Genomic DNA, 19,489 nt, shown 5'->3' on the forward strand with positions numbered 1-19,489 from the left:
GTCTCTGTAGGCAGAAGGGCTGGTGGGAGCGCCTGGCCAATTTGGGCAAGGACAACAGTACTAAACCCAACTGAGAAGAGAGTGATCAATGGTGTGTACACAGGCCTGCAAGTAAGAATGCCCCATATCCAGGCAGAGTTCTGTCTCTAGGAACCTATCCTATAATCATGAACACAAATATAAAAGATAAAATAACCAAGTGAATTCAGTGTTATTTGATATAAGAGTCATCCTTAGAGGGTAGGAAAGAAGACTTCCATTAAAAAGAATAAGATGAAATCCAAGTCCCTATGGTCAATTAATATTTGACAAAGTGGGAAGAAGCATAAAATTGAGAAAAAAAATAGCCTCTTCAACAAATGGTGTTGGGAAAGCTGGACAGCCACATACAAAAAATGAAACTTGATCACCAACTTACACCATACACAAAAATAAGCTGAAAGTGGATAAAAGACTTAAATATATGTTGTGACACCATAATAATCCTTTAGGAAAACATAGACAGGAAAATCTCAGGTATTCCACACGGCAATATCTTCACTGATATGTCCCCTAGAGCAAGGGACACAAAGGAGAGAATAAACAAATGGGTCCTCATCAAAATAAAAAGCTTCTGCACAGCTAAAGAAAACAGCATTAAAATGAAAAGAGAACAACTGTATGGGAAAACATATTTGCGAATGATATTTCAGACAAGGGTTTGATCTCTAAAATATTTAAAGAATGCACACGACTACACTCTAGGAAGATGAAGAACCCAATTAAAAAATGGCCAAAGGTCTTAAACAGACAATTCTACAAGGAAGACAAACAGAGGTTCCAGAGACACATGTAAAGATGCTCAGCATCACTAGCCATCAGAGAGATGCAAATTAAAACCACAATGAGATACCACTTCACACCAGTCAGAATGGCTATCATAAACAAAGCAACAAACAAGTGTTGGAGAGGGTATGGAGAACTGGGAGACCTAGGGCACTGTTAGTGGGACTGCAGACTGATACAACCACTATGGAAAGCAGTATGGAATTTCCTCAGAAAACTAAAAATGGAACTGCCTTTTGACCCTGCAATTCCACTGCTGAGATTATATCCTACGAACTCTGAAACACCAATCTAAAAGAACCTATGCACCCCAATGTGTTCATAGCAACACAATTTACAATAGCCAAGTGCTGGAAGCAAACTAAGTGCCCATCAGTAAATGTGTGGATCAAAAAACTATGGTACATTTACACAATGGAACTCTATGCAGCAGAAAGAAACAAGGAGCTCCTACCCTTGGCAACAGCATGCATACAACTGGAGAGCATTATGCTAAGTGAAATAAGCCAGGCAGTGAGGGACAAATACCATATAATGTCACCATCTTTTTTAAAAAATATTTTTATTGGCCCTGACTGGCATAGCTCAGTGGATTGAGCGCGGGCTGGGAACCAAAGTGTCCCAGGTTCGATTCCCAGCCAGGGTACATTCTTGGGTTGCAGGCCATAACCCCCAGCAACCACACATTGATGTTTCTCTGTTTCTCTCTCTCTCTCTCTCTCTCTCTCTCTCTCTTCCCTCCCTAAAAAAAATAAATAAAATCTTTAAAATATATATTTTTATTGATTATGCTATTACAGTTGTCCTATTTCCCCCACATTTTTTTAAAGATTTTTATTTTATTTATTTATCTTCAGAGAGGGAAGGGAGGGAGATAGAGAGACAGAGAGAGAGAGAGAGAGAGAGAGAGAAACACCAATGTGCGGTTGCTGGGGGTTCTGGCCTGCAACCCAGGAATGTACCCTGGCTGGGAATTGAACCTGGGACACTTTGGTTCCCAGCCCGCGCTCAATCCACTGAACTACGCCAGCCAGGGCCCATTTCCCCCACTTTATTCCCCTCTGCTCTGCATGCCCCCTCCCAGCCACATTCCCCCCCTTTAGTTCATGTCTATGGGTCATACACATACGATCTTTGGCTTCTACATTTCCTATACTATTCTTATCCTCCCCCTATTTATTTTCTACCTACCATTTGTGCTACTTATTCTCTGTATCTTTTCCTCCTTTCTTCCCCTCCCCCATGATAACCCTCCATGTGATCTCCATTTCTGTGGTTCTGTTCCTGTTCTAGTTTTTTGCTTAGTTTGTTTTTGTTTTTTCTAAGGTTCGGTTGTTAATAGCTGCGAGTTTGTTTTCATTTTACTGTTCATATTTTTAATCTTTTTCTTAGAAAAGTCCCTTTAACATTTCATATAATAAGGGCTTAGTGATGATGAATTCCTGTAACTTGACCTTATCTGAGAAGCACTTTATCTGCCCTTCCATTCTGAAGGATAGCTTTGCTGGATAGAATAATCTAGGATGTAGGTCCTTGGCTCTCAAGACTTCAAATACTTCTTTCCAGCCCCTTCTTGCATGCAAGGTTTCTTTTGAGAAATCAGTTAATAGTCTTATGTTACCTACTTTTTGTAGGTAACTGTCTCCTTTTCTCTTTCTGATTTTAAGATTCTCCTTATCTTTAATCTTGGGTAATGTAATTATGATGTGCCTTGGTGTGTGCTTCCTTGGGTCCAACCTCTTAGGGACTCTCTGAGCTTCCTGGACTTCTTGAAAGTCTCTTTTCTTTGCCAGGTTAGGGAGATTCTCCTTTATTATTTTTTCAAATAAGTTTACAATTTCTTGCTTTTCCTCTTCTACTTCTGGCATCGCTGTGATTCAGATGTTGGAATGTTTAAAGATGTCCTAGAGGTTCCTAAGCCTCTTCTCATTTTTTTTTTTTTAGTTCTTGTTTCTTCATTCTCTTTGGTTGAATGTTTCTTCCTTCCTTCTGCTCCAAACTGTTAATTTGAGTCCTGGTTTCCTTCCCATCACTGTTGGTTCCCTATAGATTTTTCTTTATTTTTATATAATGCAACCTTCATTGCTGCCTGGGTCTTTTTTATGCTGTTGAAGTACTCAGTGAGTTCCTGAAGCATCCTGATAATCAGTGTTTTGAACTGCATCTGATAGGTTGGCTATCTTTGTCGCTTCATTGTATTTTTTCTGGAGCTTTGATCTGTTCATTTGGGCCATTTTTTGTTTGGGCATGCCTGTTACATAGTAAACGGTGGAGCCTTAGGTGTTCATCAGGGCGGGGCAAACCACATTGCTGTGTTGTGATGCTGTATTTGCGTTGGGGGAGGTCTGAGAGGGAACAATGTGCTTGCTCAGCTCTGCCATTCTTCAGTTACTTCCCTGGTTACCCACAATCAAATTGGGCCCTTCTGGTGCTGGTTTCCAGGTGGGTAGGTTTGTGTATGTTCTAGGACCCTGTGGGTCTCTCCCATGACCTCTCCTGTGAGGCTGGGAGTTTCTCCCACTGCTACCTCAACCCCCACAGGAGTTTTCAGTCAGAGGTTTTGAGGCTTTATTTCCCCACACTGGAACCCTGGGTTGTTCGGTCTGTCTTGCTCCCCAGTTGTTCCTCCTGATTTATCTGCAAGGGAGTGTGGGACCACCTGGTCCTCCAGCAGCCACCTTGCCTGGTCCACCAGCTGCCATCTTGCTGCAAGTCCTCTCCACCTGGTTGCCTGTCTCTACCCCTCCTACTGGTCTGGATGAATGTTTCTTCTTTAACTTCTGGTTGTTGGACTTCCATACAGTTCAATTTTGTCAATTCTGGTTGGTTTTTGTTTTTAAATTTTTTGTTGTCCTACTTTTGGTTGTGCAAGAAGGCACAGTGTGTCTACCTACACCTCCATCTTGACCATGATCTCACCTTTAAGTGGAACCTAATCAACAAAATAAGCAAGCAAGCAAAATATAACCAGAGACATTGAGACAAAGAACAAATGGACAGTTACCAGAGGGGAGATAGGAGGGGATAATGGGGGGAAAAGGATGAAGGATTTTCAGGAACAACTATAAACAACACATGGACAAAACCAAGGGGGTTGGAATCAGGGGAGGGAGGTGGGGATAGATGGAGTTGGGGGGAAGGTGGGAGGAAAAGGCAGAAAACTGTAGTTGAACAACAATAAAATTTTAAGAAAAGTGTAAGATGAAGCTATTACTCACTGATATGGATTCATCTCCAAACTACATTTGCAAATAAAAACTGATATGTTGGGAGGAAGGTGAATTAGGAGAGTAGGTACAGAGACCAGAGGAAGACATACCTTTCACTGTATATCTTTTAGTATTGTTTGAATTTTCTACCCTGTGCATATATTATTACCTAATCAAAAAATTAAAAACATAATACTGTTTTTTAAATCCTGGATCAGTGGCTTTCCTGCTATCTAGTTTTGGGCAGTTACTTAACCTCTGTGAGTTACCTTTTCTTCATTTACATAAAAAACAGACAAACAAAAAAACTTTCCTCCCAGAACTCTTTGAGGGACTAAATGAGCTGCCATGGATTAAGAGGTACTGAGGTACTCAAACATGCAGTTTTATTATTGTTAGCTGCTGTCCATAAACTTCATCTGGGTATTTTCTCTGACTAAATAAATAAATAAATAAATAAGAATTTAACTTGCATTGCTCATGTTTCATTTATTATTGAAGACATTTCTCAAGTAAAAGAAACACAGACTCAGAGCAATGAGGAGGAGCCCACCCCCTATTAGTCCAGTTGCGGTGCCTTCTAGGAACCAACACGCTGGGAGACAGTTCTCCTCCAAAAGACTTTTCAAAGGAGAGACACTTTAAACATCTTACCATATCTCCACTAGCCACTGCCAAGTTCTACTTCCATTTCATATCAAGGTTCTTTTTCGTTTGGTTTGGTATCTTCCCCCCACCCCCTAATTCTGGAATAACGATGGAGAATGGCGGTATCCCTTGAGACTTAAGAACCATGACTGAAAACACACACACACAAAAAAAGTGCTCAGGAGACCCATCCACTTGCCAAGCACATGGAAGAAGCACACTACTCAGAAGACAGTCGGCATAGACTAAGGATTGTTTTGTTTTGTTTTGTTTTGGATTTATTATCATTTATTGAGAACCTCCCCTCCCTACCCTGGTAGTCTCTAGGTCACTTTTTCTGCTTGTAGATCTTGTATCCCAGCCTCAGAAAGATGTCTGGGGGAAGGGGTGGTGAGTGCTGTTCAGTGAGACCCATAAGGTCGCTGTAACTGTCTTCTTTATACTGCGTGAACACAGCCTGCAGATTCAGCTCCTCGTATAGCTCCTTCACCCAGACCACCTTTTCAGCCTCCTTCTGTCCATAATTCTCCTGCAAGATTTGGTGCTGTTCTGGAGAGGCCTGTTGCAGACACTGAACCACCAGCCAGCTGCATTTACTCTCCTGGATGTCAGTGCCAATCTTGCCTGTCACACTAGAGTCCCTAAAGAGATCAAGGTAATCACCTGATTCTGAAAGATATCCTCCATCTCCAACAGGATTTTCTTGGTATTGGCATATTCCTTCTCCCTGTCAATGCCCGCCATATATATGGCAGCAGCTACAGGAAGGTAGAAGGAGTAGAAAGCTGCGTTACACTTGACAACAGATTTGTACCTCTTTTCAGTGAATCTGCCAAGATCCATGGTGCCTTGATAGGCTGTGATGAGGTCCAGGGTCTGTCCAATCTCAGTCTGATAGGAATACTACATGAAGAGCTTTATCAGGTTCAGGTAATAGGGCTGTTCCCAGCTGTAGAGCCATCAGTAGATGGCTCTACAGGGTTTTGATGGGATGCAGAAGAACTGCATCATTGATGGCATCCAAACCTATGCCTGGCTTCTGACACTAGAAGATCTGCCCCCATGGGGTGAGAGATGGATCCATAATGTCATCTGATACGAGGAAGAAAGCACGGAGCAGTTTTACATACCAGCCCACAGTCATGGCCTGCTAGAGACTGTCAGCATCCAGCTTTCTTGGTTCCACAAGATCCTGGAATGTTATTAGCACAGTCATATGCCACTGCTACCTGCCTCCAGTGACATTGTACTCCAGGACCTCCCTGAGGCGGACAATGGCATTTATTTCTGGGTGTCCTATGTCATCCTCAACCAGCACCCTGACAATCTCGGAGAAGTGTTGGGTGAAACTCTGCTTTTTTTGGTCATAAACATCCAATTTCTGGTCTTCATTCATTCTGAGGTAAGAGTGAAGTACTCTGTTGTTGGATGTGGGTTCTTTTTCAGGCTAAGGGTTTTGATGGGAAGACAGTAAACAAACAGAGAATGCTCTCCACACACAGAAAAAGATTTGAGAACAGAAACAATGAAGATTATTCTCCAAAGTATTTTATCCTTCATCTGAAATAGAAAGGCTAGAAGGAAAGGCAAGGCCCCACAGAAAACCCTGGAGGCCCTCTATCAGGCAGCCAGGTCACATACCCACTCACATCCAGTTTGGGTCCCTGTGTCACCTATCCAAAGAATATGGTCAGTTGGCTAGGTATTCCAAGGTCATGTCCTGGAGGACCCTCAAGCAGCCAACACTATACATTTTTAAGACCCTAGCAAAAGGGCAGGCTCAGGCCCTAGCTAAAGGGCAGCCTGCAACCCAGGAGTAAGGGTCTTCTCTCAAGCTACTGACATCCCTAAATTCCTGAAGTTAGACACACAGTCAAATCAAAGCTTTCAAAAGTAAAGGTCTCTATGAGCCACTCTTTTCATGCTTTATTTTTAAGTCACACATGATTTTCAAAGACTAAATTTTACTGCTGTGTCCCTTCTTCTTGAGTAAAGCAACAATTTCTAAGCCTCAATTACCTGGTAGCTCCTAGTTCCTCTCATCCTCTGGACCCGGTGCTCTTCCTTCTCTCAGAGCCCTCCCACATACCCTGAATGCAGGACTACCTGTCTCCCACTAAGTGTAGGAGGAGAGAAAGACGCACCTGCACATCTGATATTGTTGTTATCAGTGTAACAGTGTTATTGTATCAGTGTAACAGTGTTATTGTATCACTGTATCAGAATCTCACACATGTTGTTTCAAAGCCATCCTCACAATTCTTTAGGTCTTACTTTCCTCATTTTAAAGACAAGAATATAGACTTCCGGCCAAGATGGAGGCATAGGTAGATACACTTTGCCTCCTCGCACAACCAAAAAGGACAATAACAAATTTAAAATAAAAAAAAAAAAACAACCAGAACTGCCATAAAATCGAACTGTATGGAAGTCTGACATCCACGGAGTTAAAGAAAAAACATTCATTCAGACTGGTAGGAGGGGGAGATGGGCAGTGGAGGGCAGAGATGACACACAGTAAGGCAGCCACTGGCAGACTGGGTGGTCCTACATTTGTCTGCAGATAAACCGGGAGGAACAACTGGGAAGTGAGAGACTGTACAACCTAGGGTCACAGCATGGGGAAATAATGCCTCAAAACCTCTGGCTGCAAAAACCTGTGCAAATTGCAGTGGCAGGAGAAAGTCCCAGATTCAGAGGAGAGTTCACTGGAGAGAGCCACAGAGTCCTAGCCCCTAGACCCAGGAATCAGCACCAGAAGGGTCCAATTTACCTGTGGGTAGAGAGGGAAGCCTCTGTAGGCTCTGTAAAAGCCTACAGAGACCCAAGCAAGTGGCATCATTCCCTTTCAGACACCTCCCCTACATATAGTGCTACAACACAGAAAGGTGGGTTGTTCCACCCTGGAGAATACTTAGACTCCTTCCCTTACAATGTAACAGGTGTGCCGAGACAAAAAAAAAATGGCACAAATGAAAGAACAGATCAAAGCTCCAAAAACAGAACTAAATGATGAAGAGATAGCCAACCTCTCAGATGTGAAGTTCAAAATACTGGTAACCAGGATGCTCACAGAAGTGGTTGAGAATGGTCACAAAATAGAGGAAGAAGTGAAGGCTATGCAAAGTAAAATAAAGGAAAATATACAGAGACCAATAATGAAGGGAAGGAAACTGGGACTCAAACCAAGGATTTGGAACAAAAGGGACAAATAAACATCCAATTAGAACAGGATGAAGAAATAAGAATTCAAAACAAATGAGGAAGGCTTAGGAACCTCCAGGACAACTTTAAACGTTCCAACATCAGAATCATAGGGGTTCCAGAAGGAGAAGAACAGCAAGAAATCGAAAACTTATTTGAAAAAATAATGAAGGAGAACTTCCCCATTCTGACAATGGAAATAGATTTCCAGGAAGTCCAAGAAACTCAGAGAGCCCCAAGGAAGTTGGACCCAAGGAAGCACATACCAAGATACATCATAATTACATTACCAAAGATTAAAGATAAGGAGAGAATCTGAAAAGCAGCAAGAGAAAAAGAGACAGTTATCTACAAAGGAGTTTCCATAAGACTATCAACTGATTTCTCAAAAGAAACCTTACAGGCAAGAAGAGACTAGAAAGAAATATTTGAAGTCATGAAAGGCAAGGACCTACATCCAATATTGCTTTATCCAGCAAAGCTTTCATTTAGAATGGAAGGGCAGATAAAGTGCTTCCCAGATAAGGTCAAGTTAAAGGAATTCATCATCACCAAACCCTTATTATATGCAATATTAAAGAGACTTATCTAAGAAAATGAAGATGTTCAAAACTATGAACAGGACTTCCAGCCAAGATGGAGCCACAACCAAAAGAAGGACAACAATTTAGAAACAATAAACAACCAGCACTGACAGAAAATTAAACTGTATGGAAGCCTGACAACCAAGGAGTTAAAGTAGACACATTCATCCAGACCAGCAGGAGGGGCTGAGTCAGGCAGCCAGGCAGAGACGGGTAGCAGCAAAGTGGTGGCTGACAGACCCAGCCAGGCAGTGGATTGTGGAGGGGCGCACACAGCCCACAAGGCAGCTGGCGGACAGTGTGGTCCCACATTCATGCACAGATAAACCAGGTGAAACTGGGGAGCGAGACAGACCACACAACCCAGGGTCCCAGCACAGGGAAATAAAGCCTCAAAACACTGATTGAAAACACCTTGGGGGTTGAGGCAGCAGTGGGAGAAAATTCCAGCCTCACAGGAGAGTTCGTTGGAGACACCCACAGGGTTCTAGAACATACACAAACCCACCCACATGGGAATCAGCACCAGAAAGGCCAAATTTGCTTGGGTTAAGTGGACAAGTGACTGAAAGCTGGCAGAGAGCCGAGCAAGCGCCATTGTTCCCTCTCAGACCCCTGCCCCACATACAGGATCACAACACAGCAACATGGGTTGCCCCACCCATGGTGAACACCTAAGGCTCCACCCCTCACTATGTAACAGGCACATCCAGACAAAAAAAAAATGGCATAAACAACAGAACAGATCAAAGCTTCAAAAAAATACAAATAAGCGACAAAGAAATGGCCAACCTATAAGATGCACAGTTCAAAACACTGGTAGTCAGGATGCTCACAGAATTGGTTGAATTTGGTTGCAAACTAAATGAAAAAATGAAGGCTATGCTAAGTGAAATAAAGAAAAAATGTACAGGGAACCAATAGTTAGGGGAAGGAAACTGGGACTCAAATCAATGGAGTGCACCAGAAGGAAGAAAGAAATAGCCAGTCAGAAAAAAATGAAGAAACAAGAATTCAAAAAAATGAGGAGAGGCTTAGGAACCTCCAGGACATCTTTAAACGTTCCAACATCCAAATTATAGGGGTACCAGAAGGAGAAGAGGAAGAACAACAAGTGGAAAAGTCTTCTGAACAAATAATAAAGGAAAACTTCCCCAATCTGGCAAAGGAAATAGACTTCCAGAAAGTCCAGGAAGCTCAGAGAATCCCAAAGAAGTTGGACCCAAGGAGGGACACACCAAGGCACATCATAATTACATTACCCAAGATTAAAGACAAGGAAAGAATCTTAAAAGCAGCAAGTCAAAAGGAGAGAGTTACCTACAAAGGAGTTCCCAACAAGCTGTCCACTGATTTCTCAAAAGAGACCTTACAGGCAAGAAGGGGCTGGAAAGAAGTATTCCAAAGTCATGAAAAGCAAGGACCTACATCCAAGATTGCTCTATCCAGTAAAGCTTTCATTTAGAATGGAAGGGCAGATAAAGTGCTTCCCAGAGAAGGTCAAGTTAAAGGAGTTCATGATCACTACGCTCTTATTTTATGAAATGTTAAAGGGACTTATGGAAGAAAAAGAAGATAAAAAACATGTACAGAAAAATGACAACAAATGTGCAGCTATTAACAACCAAACCTTAAAAAAACAAAAACAAAAACAAACTAAGCAAACAACTAGAATGGAAACAGAACCACAGAAAGGAGATCACATGGAGGGTTAGCAACAGGGGAGTGGGAGGAGGAGAGAGGGGGAAAAGGTACAGAGAATAAGTAGCATAGATGATGGTAGGTAGAAAATAGACAGGGGGAAGATAAGAATAGTATGGGAAATGTATAAGCTAAAGAACTTGTAAGTAGACATATGAACATGAACTAAAGTGGGGGAATGTGGGTGGGCGGGGTGTGCAGGGTGAAGGGGAATGAAGGGGAAAAATGGGACAACTGTAATAGCATAATCAATAAAATATATTAAAAAGAGAAAGTAAATAAAAGTTTTTATTATTTGTAAAAAAACTATGAACAGTAAAATGACAACAAACTTACAACTATCAACTGAACCTAAAAAGTAAACAAACAACTAAGCAAACAACTGGAACGGGAACAGAATCACAGAAATGGTGATCACATGGAGGATTATCAGCTGGGAGGAGGAGGAAGGAGAATGGGGGGGATAGGTACAGGGAATAAGAAGCACAACTGGTAGGTACAAAATAGACAGGGTGAGGTTAAGAATAGTATAGGAAATGGAGAAACCAAAGAACTTATATGTACAACCCATGGACATGAACTAAGGTGGTGTGGGGAATGCTAGTGGGAGGGGAGTGCAGGGCAGAGGGGAATATGGGGCTAAAAAAATGGGACAACTGTAATAGCACAATCATTAAAATATATTTTAAAAAATAAAATAAAGACAAGGGAATAGTATTAAGCATACCCTACCCCAAAACTGCATAAGCATGTGTGAAAAGCTGCCTCCCATGTGAAAATAAAAAGAAAAAATATAGGCATAAGGATTCTGGCTCTAAACAAGGGGAAGTGGTTTATCAAAGAAATAACTGTTACTCCAAGCCAGGTCATTTGGTCAGGAAATCACACAGCATTTAGGATGGAGCATGTTTGGATTTATAGGACACTTGAAGGTTTAGCTACACATTGAAATCCTTTTTAGTTTTGCCTTTTCAAGTACTCAACTTGACAGGACAAAAACAACTTCTGTTCTTCTACCAGTTCAATGAATGATTTTTTTCAACAAAGAAAATTAAGTTTTCTCCCAACCCACATGAGCAAATAAGGAAAAAAAGTGATAAAGGAAACTGGAAATTGGAATCTCCTGTAAACTAAGCACAATGCAAAATACAAAATAATAGGCCAAAAGTTTTGTTTTAGTATAATTATTCCCTCTTTTGTTTTAGTGGTTAAAATCTGGCAATTTGAAGTGGTCACTCTCAAACATGAACCTCAAACAATGGATTTTATCTATCTCCTAAAAAGTATGGATCTTGGGGAAAGAAATTTTTCTTACCCCGATAAGACAGAGATTACTGTCTTACCTTGCTGACTCAAATGTACTTGCGTATTAATTGCTTCGGACTCTAAAATCCCTGCTGAACTTGCTAAACTGTGGGCCAAATTCAATGATCCAGCAACCTCCCATTCAGAGCCTCACCCAGATAACTTCTCATGTTTAATTTAAAAGTACTGATGGCTTTTAAATGAAGTGCTAACGCAAGCCTATCTGCCCTGGCTGTGTCTGATGGACAAACTGCAAGTTGCAGAGGGAAACTCAAGTCTGAGCAGTCTTTGAACAATGAGGTAAACAGCTAACATCTCTCTTCCCAATGGTATTTGTTTCCCTAAAATCAACCCTTTAAGTAAGACATGCCCCTTTAAGTTAATTTCCCTGATATAGAGGCAATGAGATCTAGACGCAGATACTCAAATATTATCTACACTGATTATATCTGATTAGCAAGAAATACACAATCCTCTAGCCAATGTGAATGCCTATGCTATTTTTTTAGCTGATCGACCTAAGGCATTTTTTTTCCTTTCTCTTTTGCAACTGTGTTTCATGTTTGACCCCACAAATTTATTTTAAATAATTTTGCAAATAGCTTCCTAACCCCTTTTGTCCCCTATGCAGCCAACATCTCACATTTCTCTGCACAGAACATGTTTTTTCCACTTTGGGAAGTGGAAACGGAGAGGCTACTTCAGTAAAATCAGATTCAGAATTAAGTCCTATTCATTCAAGAGATTAAAAGGGTAACAAGGACTAATTTTTGTTTTACTAGAACAAGGCAGAATTAAAGCTGTGATTTCTATCCTGTAAAAAGAAAAATCCCAATCCCCAGTATCACAGTGAAAATGCCCTAGAAATATATATATCAAATCCCTGTACGGCTTCATACTCAGCTAGCTTCTCCCACCCCATTAATCACCATTAATCAAAATGCAAGGCTGAGTCTTTTCACACCAAACACCCAAAGCTGGCTCAATAATAGTAACAACAATAATTATTACAATAAAACAACAATCACGATAATAACAGAGATTTGGAAATTTAACATAGTAAGGTATAGCCAACTGTAAGAAGCAGCTTTTGGTCAGTGGTAAAGTAAAAAGGTTCTGATAGACTGTACAGGAGAAGAACAGTAAGTCAATCTGAATTTATTTCAGGTCCCAGGCTTTTGGAATCACAAATGTTCCATTGTAAGATTCAATATGAGTTTTGAAACATCAAACATTAGATGAGTTTAATGAGGAAAAAAAAGTCATTTTTGTCCTTGGATTTTATGTACTGCTTCTACCAATTTGCCTTCCCCCAAATGCACTAATCTTTAGAAAGTTTTATTTAGGAATTTCACTTTTAAATAACTTTGAGTGTGAATACAACAGAAGCAAAATTTAGAGAAAAAATTCACTTGATAATTTTTCTGGATGCTGCTGACTTCTCATAAAAAATGAGCTTCAGAAACTGCATTTTCTAATGCTTCTCCTCAGCCCCCAAATATGTTACTTATCAAAACTACTTCCAGTTTCACTTTATATGCTGAAACGCTTTATGGATGTGAGGGGTATTTAAATGTTTCTTTTATAGGAAAATAAGATAGCTTTTATATTTCAAATTTGCCCAAGAGAAAAATGTTCCTTTAAGACAATTAGAAAGACCTAGTTCCAAAATAATAAAAACTTCACTGAAAATTACTTAGTCTGCTCATTTTTACTATATAACTCATGACTCCAAGCTCTGTTTTATCTGCTTACATGCATTTACTGTTCTACACTATTTTGCTGTGAGTTTCCACACATGTACCAGGGAATATATAAACTAATCCAATCACCTGAAATTCACCTTGAAGTCCAGCGTGTTTGTATTAATGAGCATTTTTTTTGAGAACCAGACGGCCTATCCACTTATATAAGCAATGTGTAGCTATATTTTATGGTTGTGATTTCTCCAAATTCTAAGTGTGCCACATGTCATCTTCTGACTGCTACTCTTCATTCATTTATTTGCAAATCAATATTTCTATTTATAAAAACAAACTTGAGCCTGCTCCTCTAAGATAAATCACACAAAAATTCGTATTTTCTATATTTTTTAAAATCCACAGCCAATTTCCCACTCAGTTTAAGCAATATGTACTATAACAAAATGCAAAACAAAATAATGTGGAAGGTTCTTTAAAGTTTAATATAATAAGATTTGACTAGATATGGAGTTTTTTACATTTTTGAAACAGAGGTATTTTCTGGCTCAGCTAGAGATGGAAAGCATCCAGAAATTTCAGAGTAGTACAAATCTGGAGGAAACTGAAAGTCAGCAAGACCTTTTTAATCCCCAGTAAAGGTCTCATGTTTTATTGTTAATCTAAAACCTTAAATTAATTTATATCTGATATATTTGGAAATGTGTATGCTCAAAAATAAATAGTAAATTCAAGGGGAAAAATCTGTTTCCCCAATTTAAATGAGGGTACCCCCCTAACATACATATCTTTTAAAAAACTAAAGTTTTCTGAATTTCTTCCCAGGCATACACATAGGCCTCATTCAGACTGTAAAAATACTAAACTACTAAGGGTTTTTTCTATTCTGGGTTTAAAATAAGGAATTAACAAAAAAGAGCTTTCCAAAACTTAGTCATAAATTCATTTATAAATCTCTCCACAGCACTGAATCAATACTCCAGTATATACAGTTTTACACACTACAGAAAACATTATAGTATTTCAGGCAAGCCCACATTTATAGCTGGCAAAGTACTGTAGAATCACAAGAGACTGGGAGCCTTTATTATCAGGAGGAAAAGTAATAGTGATAACAATAACCATGTTTACTAAAAGCTTATCATATACCAGATATGTATTTCTTCTAATTCTTGAAACAGTTCTTTCCTATTTTGCAGACCCGGAAGTAGAGGGCCAGAGAAGTTAAGCTCTCTGACCAAAATCATACAGCTAACAAATGTTGAAGCCAGGATTCAAATTCAGTTTCTTAGACTCTAAACTTCAAGCTTTTAAAATTATACTATGTTTGCATTTATATTATTTTATACTGTTTTGTGCTTTTTTCTTTAATTCTGATGCAAAAATTGTTTAAAGAAAAGTTCAGCTTCCATTACATATCTTTGGGTACATCTGCATTCAGCAGTGATTGGCACCTATCAGCTTCCAAACACAAAACAAGCCAAGGATTCCTGCAAACTGATAGCTCCTGGTAGACAAAACATGCTACTTTCTAATAAACCATCCATATTTCTCTTCTGATTTCCACCATCTTTCCCCATTGTGGGCCTTCCTCTCTTCAATTCCAACTGCACTCACAATTTTACAGCCAGATCAACACGATGAAGTACTTACATTCTGGTTACTTCAAGCATGTTCACTGAATTTCTTTAAACTACATTATCACCAATTTTAAAGCTGAAGCGAAAATCATATACTACACATGCTATCAGACACCATCCATCTAGCCTGCATTTCCAACCAAATATAAGTAAGATTTCTGACAAATGATTTATTTTTATATAAAGTTTTTTAAAGATTAAAAATCATATTTAGTTGTCACAAGAGCTAACACATTATTGAATACTTTATAGGTTGCAGAAACTGAGATAAACATTATATATAACTTTAGGAAAAGCCTGTAAGGTGATTCTCCCCATTTTGAAGTTGAGAAAACTGAAGTTCAGAGTAGTGCATCATCACCATCACAAGCTAACCCACAGTTGGGGCTTAAACCTGGGCCAGCATGCCCAGCCCAGCTCTTTCTGCTACTTCTTATAAATAAGCATAGCTATAAGTGTCACAAGCCACTGTTAAGGAAAGAAGGATAAGATGCAAATACAGGCCTTTTGGGCCAAGCACATCACCAGAATAACTAACTAGGTGCCTAATTAGGTGGCTTACAACTGAACCCATGTTCTCCTGCTTCCTGAAAGAGAAGCCCAACTGGCTCCTCCCAGCATTGACTTTCCCAAAAGCAGGGACCCTATTTTTTTCTTTTGTGCTTTTCAAAGCCTGCACTGTGTTGGACTGGCAGGGCCCACTTTGCTGATACTCGTTAAATGGTGAGGTGACGTTTAAAAAAAATGGTGACGTGATGTTGAATTTTCTCAGCCCTCCCAGCGAACTTCCCCCAGCATCTTCCAGTCTCTACCTGGCCTGATACCCCAAGCAACCTTTATCCAAAAGTCAGTCCAGTTTTCCATCCACACCCATCTCCCTCCAAACCTTGCTCACTCCAATGTCGCACTGTCACCACACCCACTGCCCTGGAACTGTGAGAGCATGTCCAAGAGCTCCTGCATATCACAGCCCCTCTTTAGGCACTCTTACAAGCATCAAAACTAGCTTTGGGTCAGCACCTGGCACCTCTCTTTGAAAGCAACAGGAAATATTGAAAAAGAGACCAATGACTGCAAAAGAGTAAATACCTCCTAGTATTAGAGGATCTCTAAAGCACAAAATTTAATCCCAGGCTCAGAAACTAAGAATAACTTGGAGCAAAGGGGGATTCTGTTGCAGTAAAAGAATGAAGAGGAAGAAGAGAGGTCAGAGGAAAGGGGAGGAAGGAGGAGGAGGAGAAGAAGAAAAAAGAAGAAAAAGAATAAGAATGTCAATGATGACATTAGAGAAGAGAGACCAGCTTTGTCCTGCATCCTGTTGAATAGCCAACTAAAACAATGAATCTGTTTTCCCCCCCTCTTTGCCTTAAAAAAAGTTCAAGAATTTCATTTCTTTCTTTGAAACATAGCTCTTGTATTATCTCAATGCTCTTTCTAGCTGTCTGCAATTCTGAGGGAAAGGGGTGTCTGACTCCCCAATGACCTATGAAATGGAGACATCCCTGTGTCAAACTTTGCAGTGCTGGTCTACAGGTGACAATGACATTGAGGGCTACTTCCATTTACTGAACTTCTGCCTTGTACTCAGAACCATGTTAACCATATCACAGTTATTACTGCTAGTCCTAGCAGCAAAACCCAAATGTAAGTATTATTCCTTTTTTGAAACAGGTGAAGAAACTAAGGAAACACAAAATGTCCACAGTCACACAATAACCAAGCAGAAGAGGCAAAATTCCAATTTAAATCTTTCTGAACCCAGAGCCCACACCTATTGCACTGCACCTTCTTAACCCTCTGGGAAGTTCTATAAAGCAAAGTCTGAAACCTCCTCTGGATTTCCCAGAGGCAGCCATTAATTAGCAATGACAAGCAAAGTACCAAAATTTACAGTGTTAGTAAACTTAAAAAATTGTACTGGCTCCAAAATATAGAAAGAAAACTGCAAAAACTGAAATTACTTAAAGTTGTATTAAATGTCCACTAAGAAGATATAAGAGAATGTCATCTAGCAACTTTGGATTCAAAGCAGATATAAGTATGTTTAAACTGTATCTTATGTGGAATGTCAGCACATTTTATTCATGTTCGTCTGCATTCCAGGCTGTGGGTGTGAGACCTCAGGCCCACAAAGGTCTAAGAGCAGCCCTCAGTTTCTCTTGCCCTTCTAACCAAAGGGTACTCCTACCAGGCTCATGGCAGACCCTGAGAAAACAGAGAGGGGAAGGCTTCTGAGAGGGCAGAGGCCAGATCAAGCATTTCTCACAGGTATCAGGAATAGCTTTCCTAACCTCTTCATAGTTCCTATCCCTAAAAGATGGCTATACAATTGGGTCCACACAGTCCTCCTCTTCCATCTGTGAGAGACTGCAATGACAATGAAGCCAGATAGATAGGCTATCCAGTGTCAGGTCAGGCCCATCGAACCCTCCTACCATACACACATGACACATACCATACCCACAACACATACAACCCCTCCTTGCTAACCTCATTTGGGGACACCATTTTCAGCAGCATTTCTTCCTTTTCTAGTTCTTCCTCAGTATTGGTAAATATTGATAATTACCTCCAAATGCTAAAGCAAAGAAGCAGTTTGTGTTATGAAATGAGGATCATAATTCAAATTTGATGTTCACTTAAAAACCAGATAGGCTATGCAGAAATGTTTCAGTGGAGGGACTGATAAGGAGAAGGGAAATAAAAATTATTGGTATTTACTCAGCTGCAATGCTTGTGGAAGGAAACTCTTTTAAAGGGAGCACTTCAGAATAGTTATTCAATCTGAATTTTGCAGATAGCATGGGAAATACTTTCTCATAGAATGCACTCTATCTCCACCATCATATCTCTCTGGTGTGCCATTCATGTCTTTCATTGTAGACATTCTCACTCAATTTTGCTCCATTATGAGCTGATGGTGACCCAGAGTATACAAGGCTTTCAAGAATCTGACTGGAAATTATTACCAAGAAACGTCTGTCCCCTTACCCATTCACCAACCATGCCTTAAGGAGTGAAGATGGAGAACAATCCTAAAGCCACATGCAAAAACAACTTTACATTCCTCTTACAAACTAGGCTCCTTTGGAAATTGAGAGCTCCAGCATTTTTCAGAAATTATGTTCCTGGAAAAACATAGTATGAGTCTCTTTTGAAAGCCTGCAGCTCAAAAATCTTTCTTTCTTACCCAGACCCTTCTAATAAAAGCCAGGACACGAGCTTCATGGAGAAGCAAATAAGAAGGCCGGCCACGGATCTCCTCACTCACTGCTGTCAAATTCAAATTATGTATTAAATGCCACTGATCAATTAAACTTATGTGAGGATGTCACACATACTAATATGTTCCACAGCACATGAGCATCTATATTACATAGACACACTCACTTTGGAAGACTTATGTTGCAATTAGAAAAGAGTAGAAGACGTCTGTTTTCATATAGGGCTAAGCCTGAGAACCCAGCTATTCTCCTCAAGGGATATCAGAGGATCTGGCAACACGCAACCCCCACCTAAATTACATTTTGCCTTGCTGCAGATGCTCCCAGGGGCTAAGCAACAGACATGCTCAATCAAATAAAAGAACTACCACCCTATCCGTGTCTCTACAACCACCCACCCATATGCTTATAACTTGGTCCAGGCCAGAAGGACTAACATCACAATAACTCCCTACTGTGCACCACAAGCTTTATAGACATTTTCTCTAAACAACTACCCCAAGAAAGATAATCACCCGCATTTGAGGTGCAAATACAGACCCAGAGAGGCAAAATGAAGTGTCATTGCCACTGTAGTGCCAAAAGCCAGGTCCAGGCCATAACTGAGGCACAGCTCCTTTAACCTCACCACCATCTCCAGCACCTCCTCAGGGTGCTGGATCTCCCTACTGCCATTGCCGTACATTAAGATCTTGTGGGTGTTAACATTCTGGAGGCATCTGAAATCAGCAGCTCCAGGCATCTGAAATCAGCAGTTCCAGGTTGGGCGGAGACCACCAAAAAAGGTATGAGACCCCAATTCTGGAATAGTCTGGAAACTAGTGGGACAGGATTGTACACCAATATGTCTTTCTGGCCTGAAAGCTTCTACCAAAAAAAAAAAAAAAAAAATCACCACAGGAGAGTTGAAAATAAGCAAATCCTATACAAAAGCAGATATGGTCTATTTCACATAGCACATTGTACTCCAGAAGGCAAGGAGATCACCCTTTTTCTCCTGGAAATTCTTTGCTTTGGTTAATACCATAAACTTGCAGAAAAAGAAAAGAGTGTAAGAAGGGCTGATGACTGAAGTCCACATCTTCAGATGCTTGAAAAGTGAAGTCAGATTATCTTTACACTGATACAAAAGGGGGAGCGTATACATTGGTCCATGGTTCAAACAAAACCCTTCCCATGTGGTTTTTAATTAGAAAGTAGTTGTTCTGCTTTAGAACACTTTTTAACCTCTGCCATTTTAGGTACAATGCTGCAAACCATAATTTCATTAATTTAGAAATAAAATGTTGAAAGAAACAATATTTTTATTTTTAAGGAAAAAAGATAGCAAGCAACTATACTATGGAGGAGTCAGGTGTTTAAAGTCATATAGGAAAGCCATTGTGACTGTGGCTTACAGTTTATTTTGCCTTGAAAGAGTCTGAGGTCATTCTAACTATGCTGACCTGA

The 19,489-nt window shown here is 40.1% G+C and overlaps 1 protein-coding gene and 1 pseudogene across 1 annotated transcript in view; both read right to left on the reverse strand.

Annotated features, from left to right (window-relative positions):
* EEFSEC (eukaryotic elongation factor, selenocysteine-tRNA specific) overlaps positions 1–19,489 on the reverse strand; it is a 337,743-nt gene that overhangs the window by 290,283 nt on the left and 27,971 nt on the right. The window lies entirely within an intron of this gene.
* LOC123826021 lies at positions 5,011–6,078 on the reverse strand (annotated as a pseudogene).

The sequence above is a fragment of the Phyllostomus hastatus genome, unplaced genomic scaffold, assembly GCF_019186645.2.
Source record: "Phyllostomus hastatus isolate PE091 unplaced genomic scaffold, TTU_PhHast_1.1 phas_contig_80, whole genome shotgun sequence".
Classification (NCBI taxonomy): Eukaryota; Metazoa; Chordata; class Mammalia; order Chiroptera; family Phyllostomidae; genus Phyllostomus; species Phyllostomus hastatus.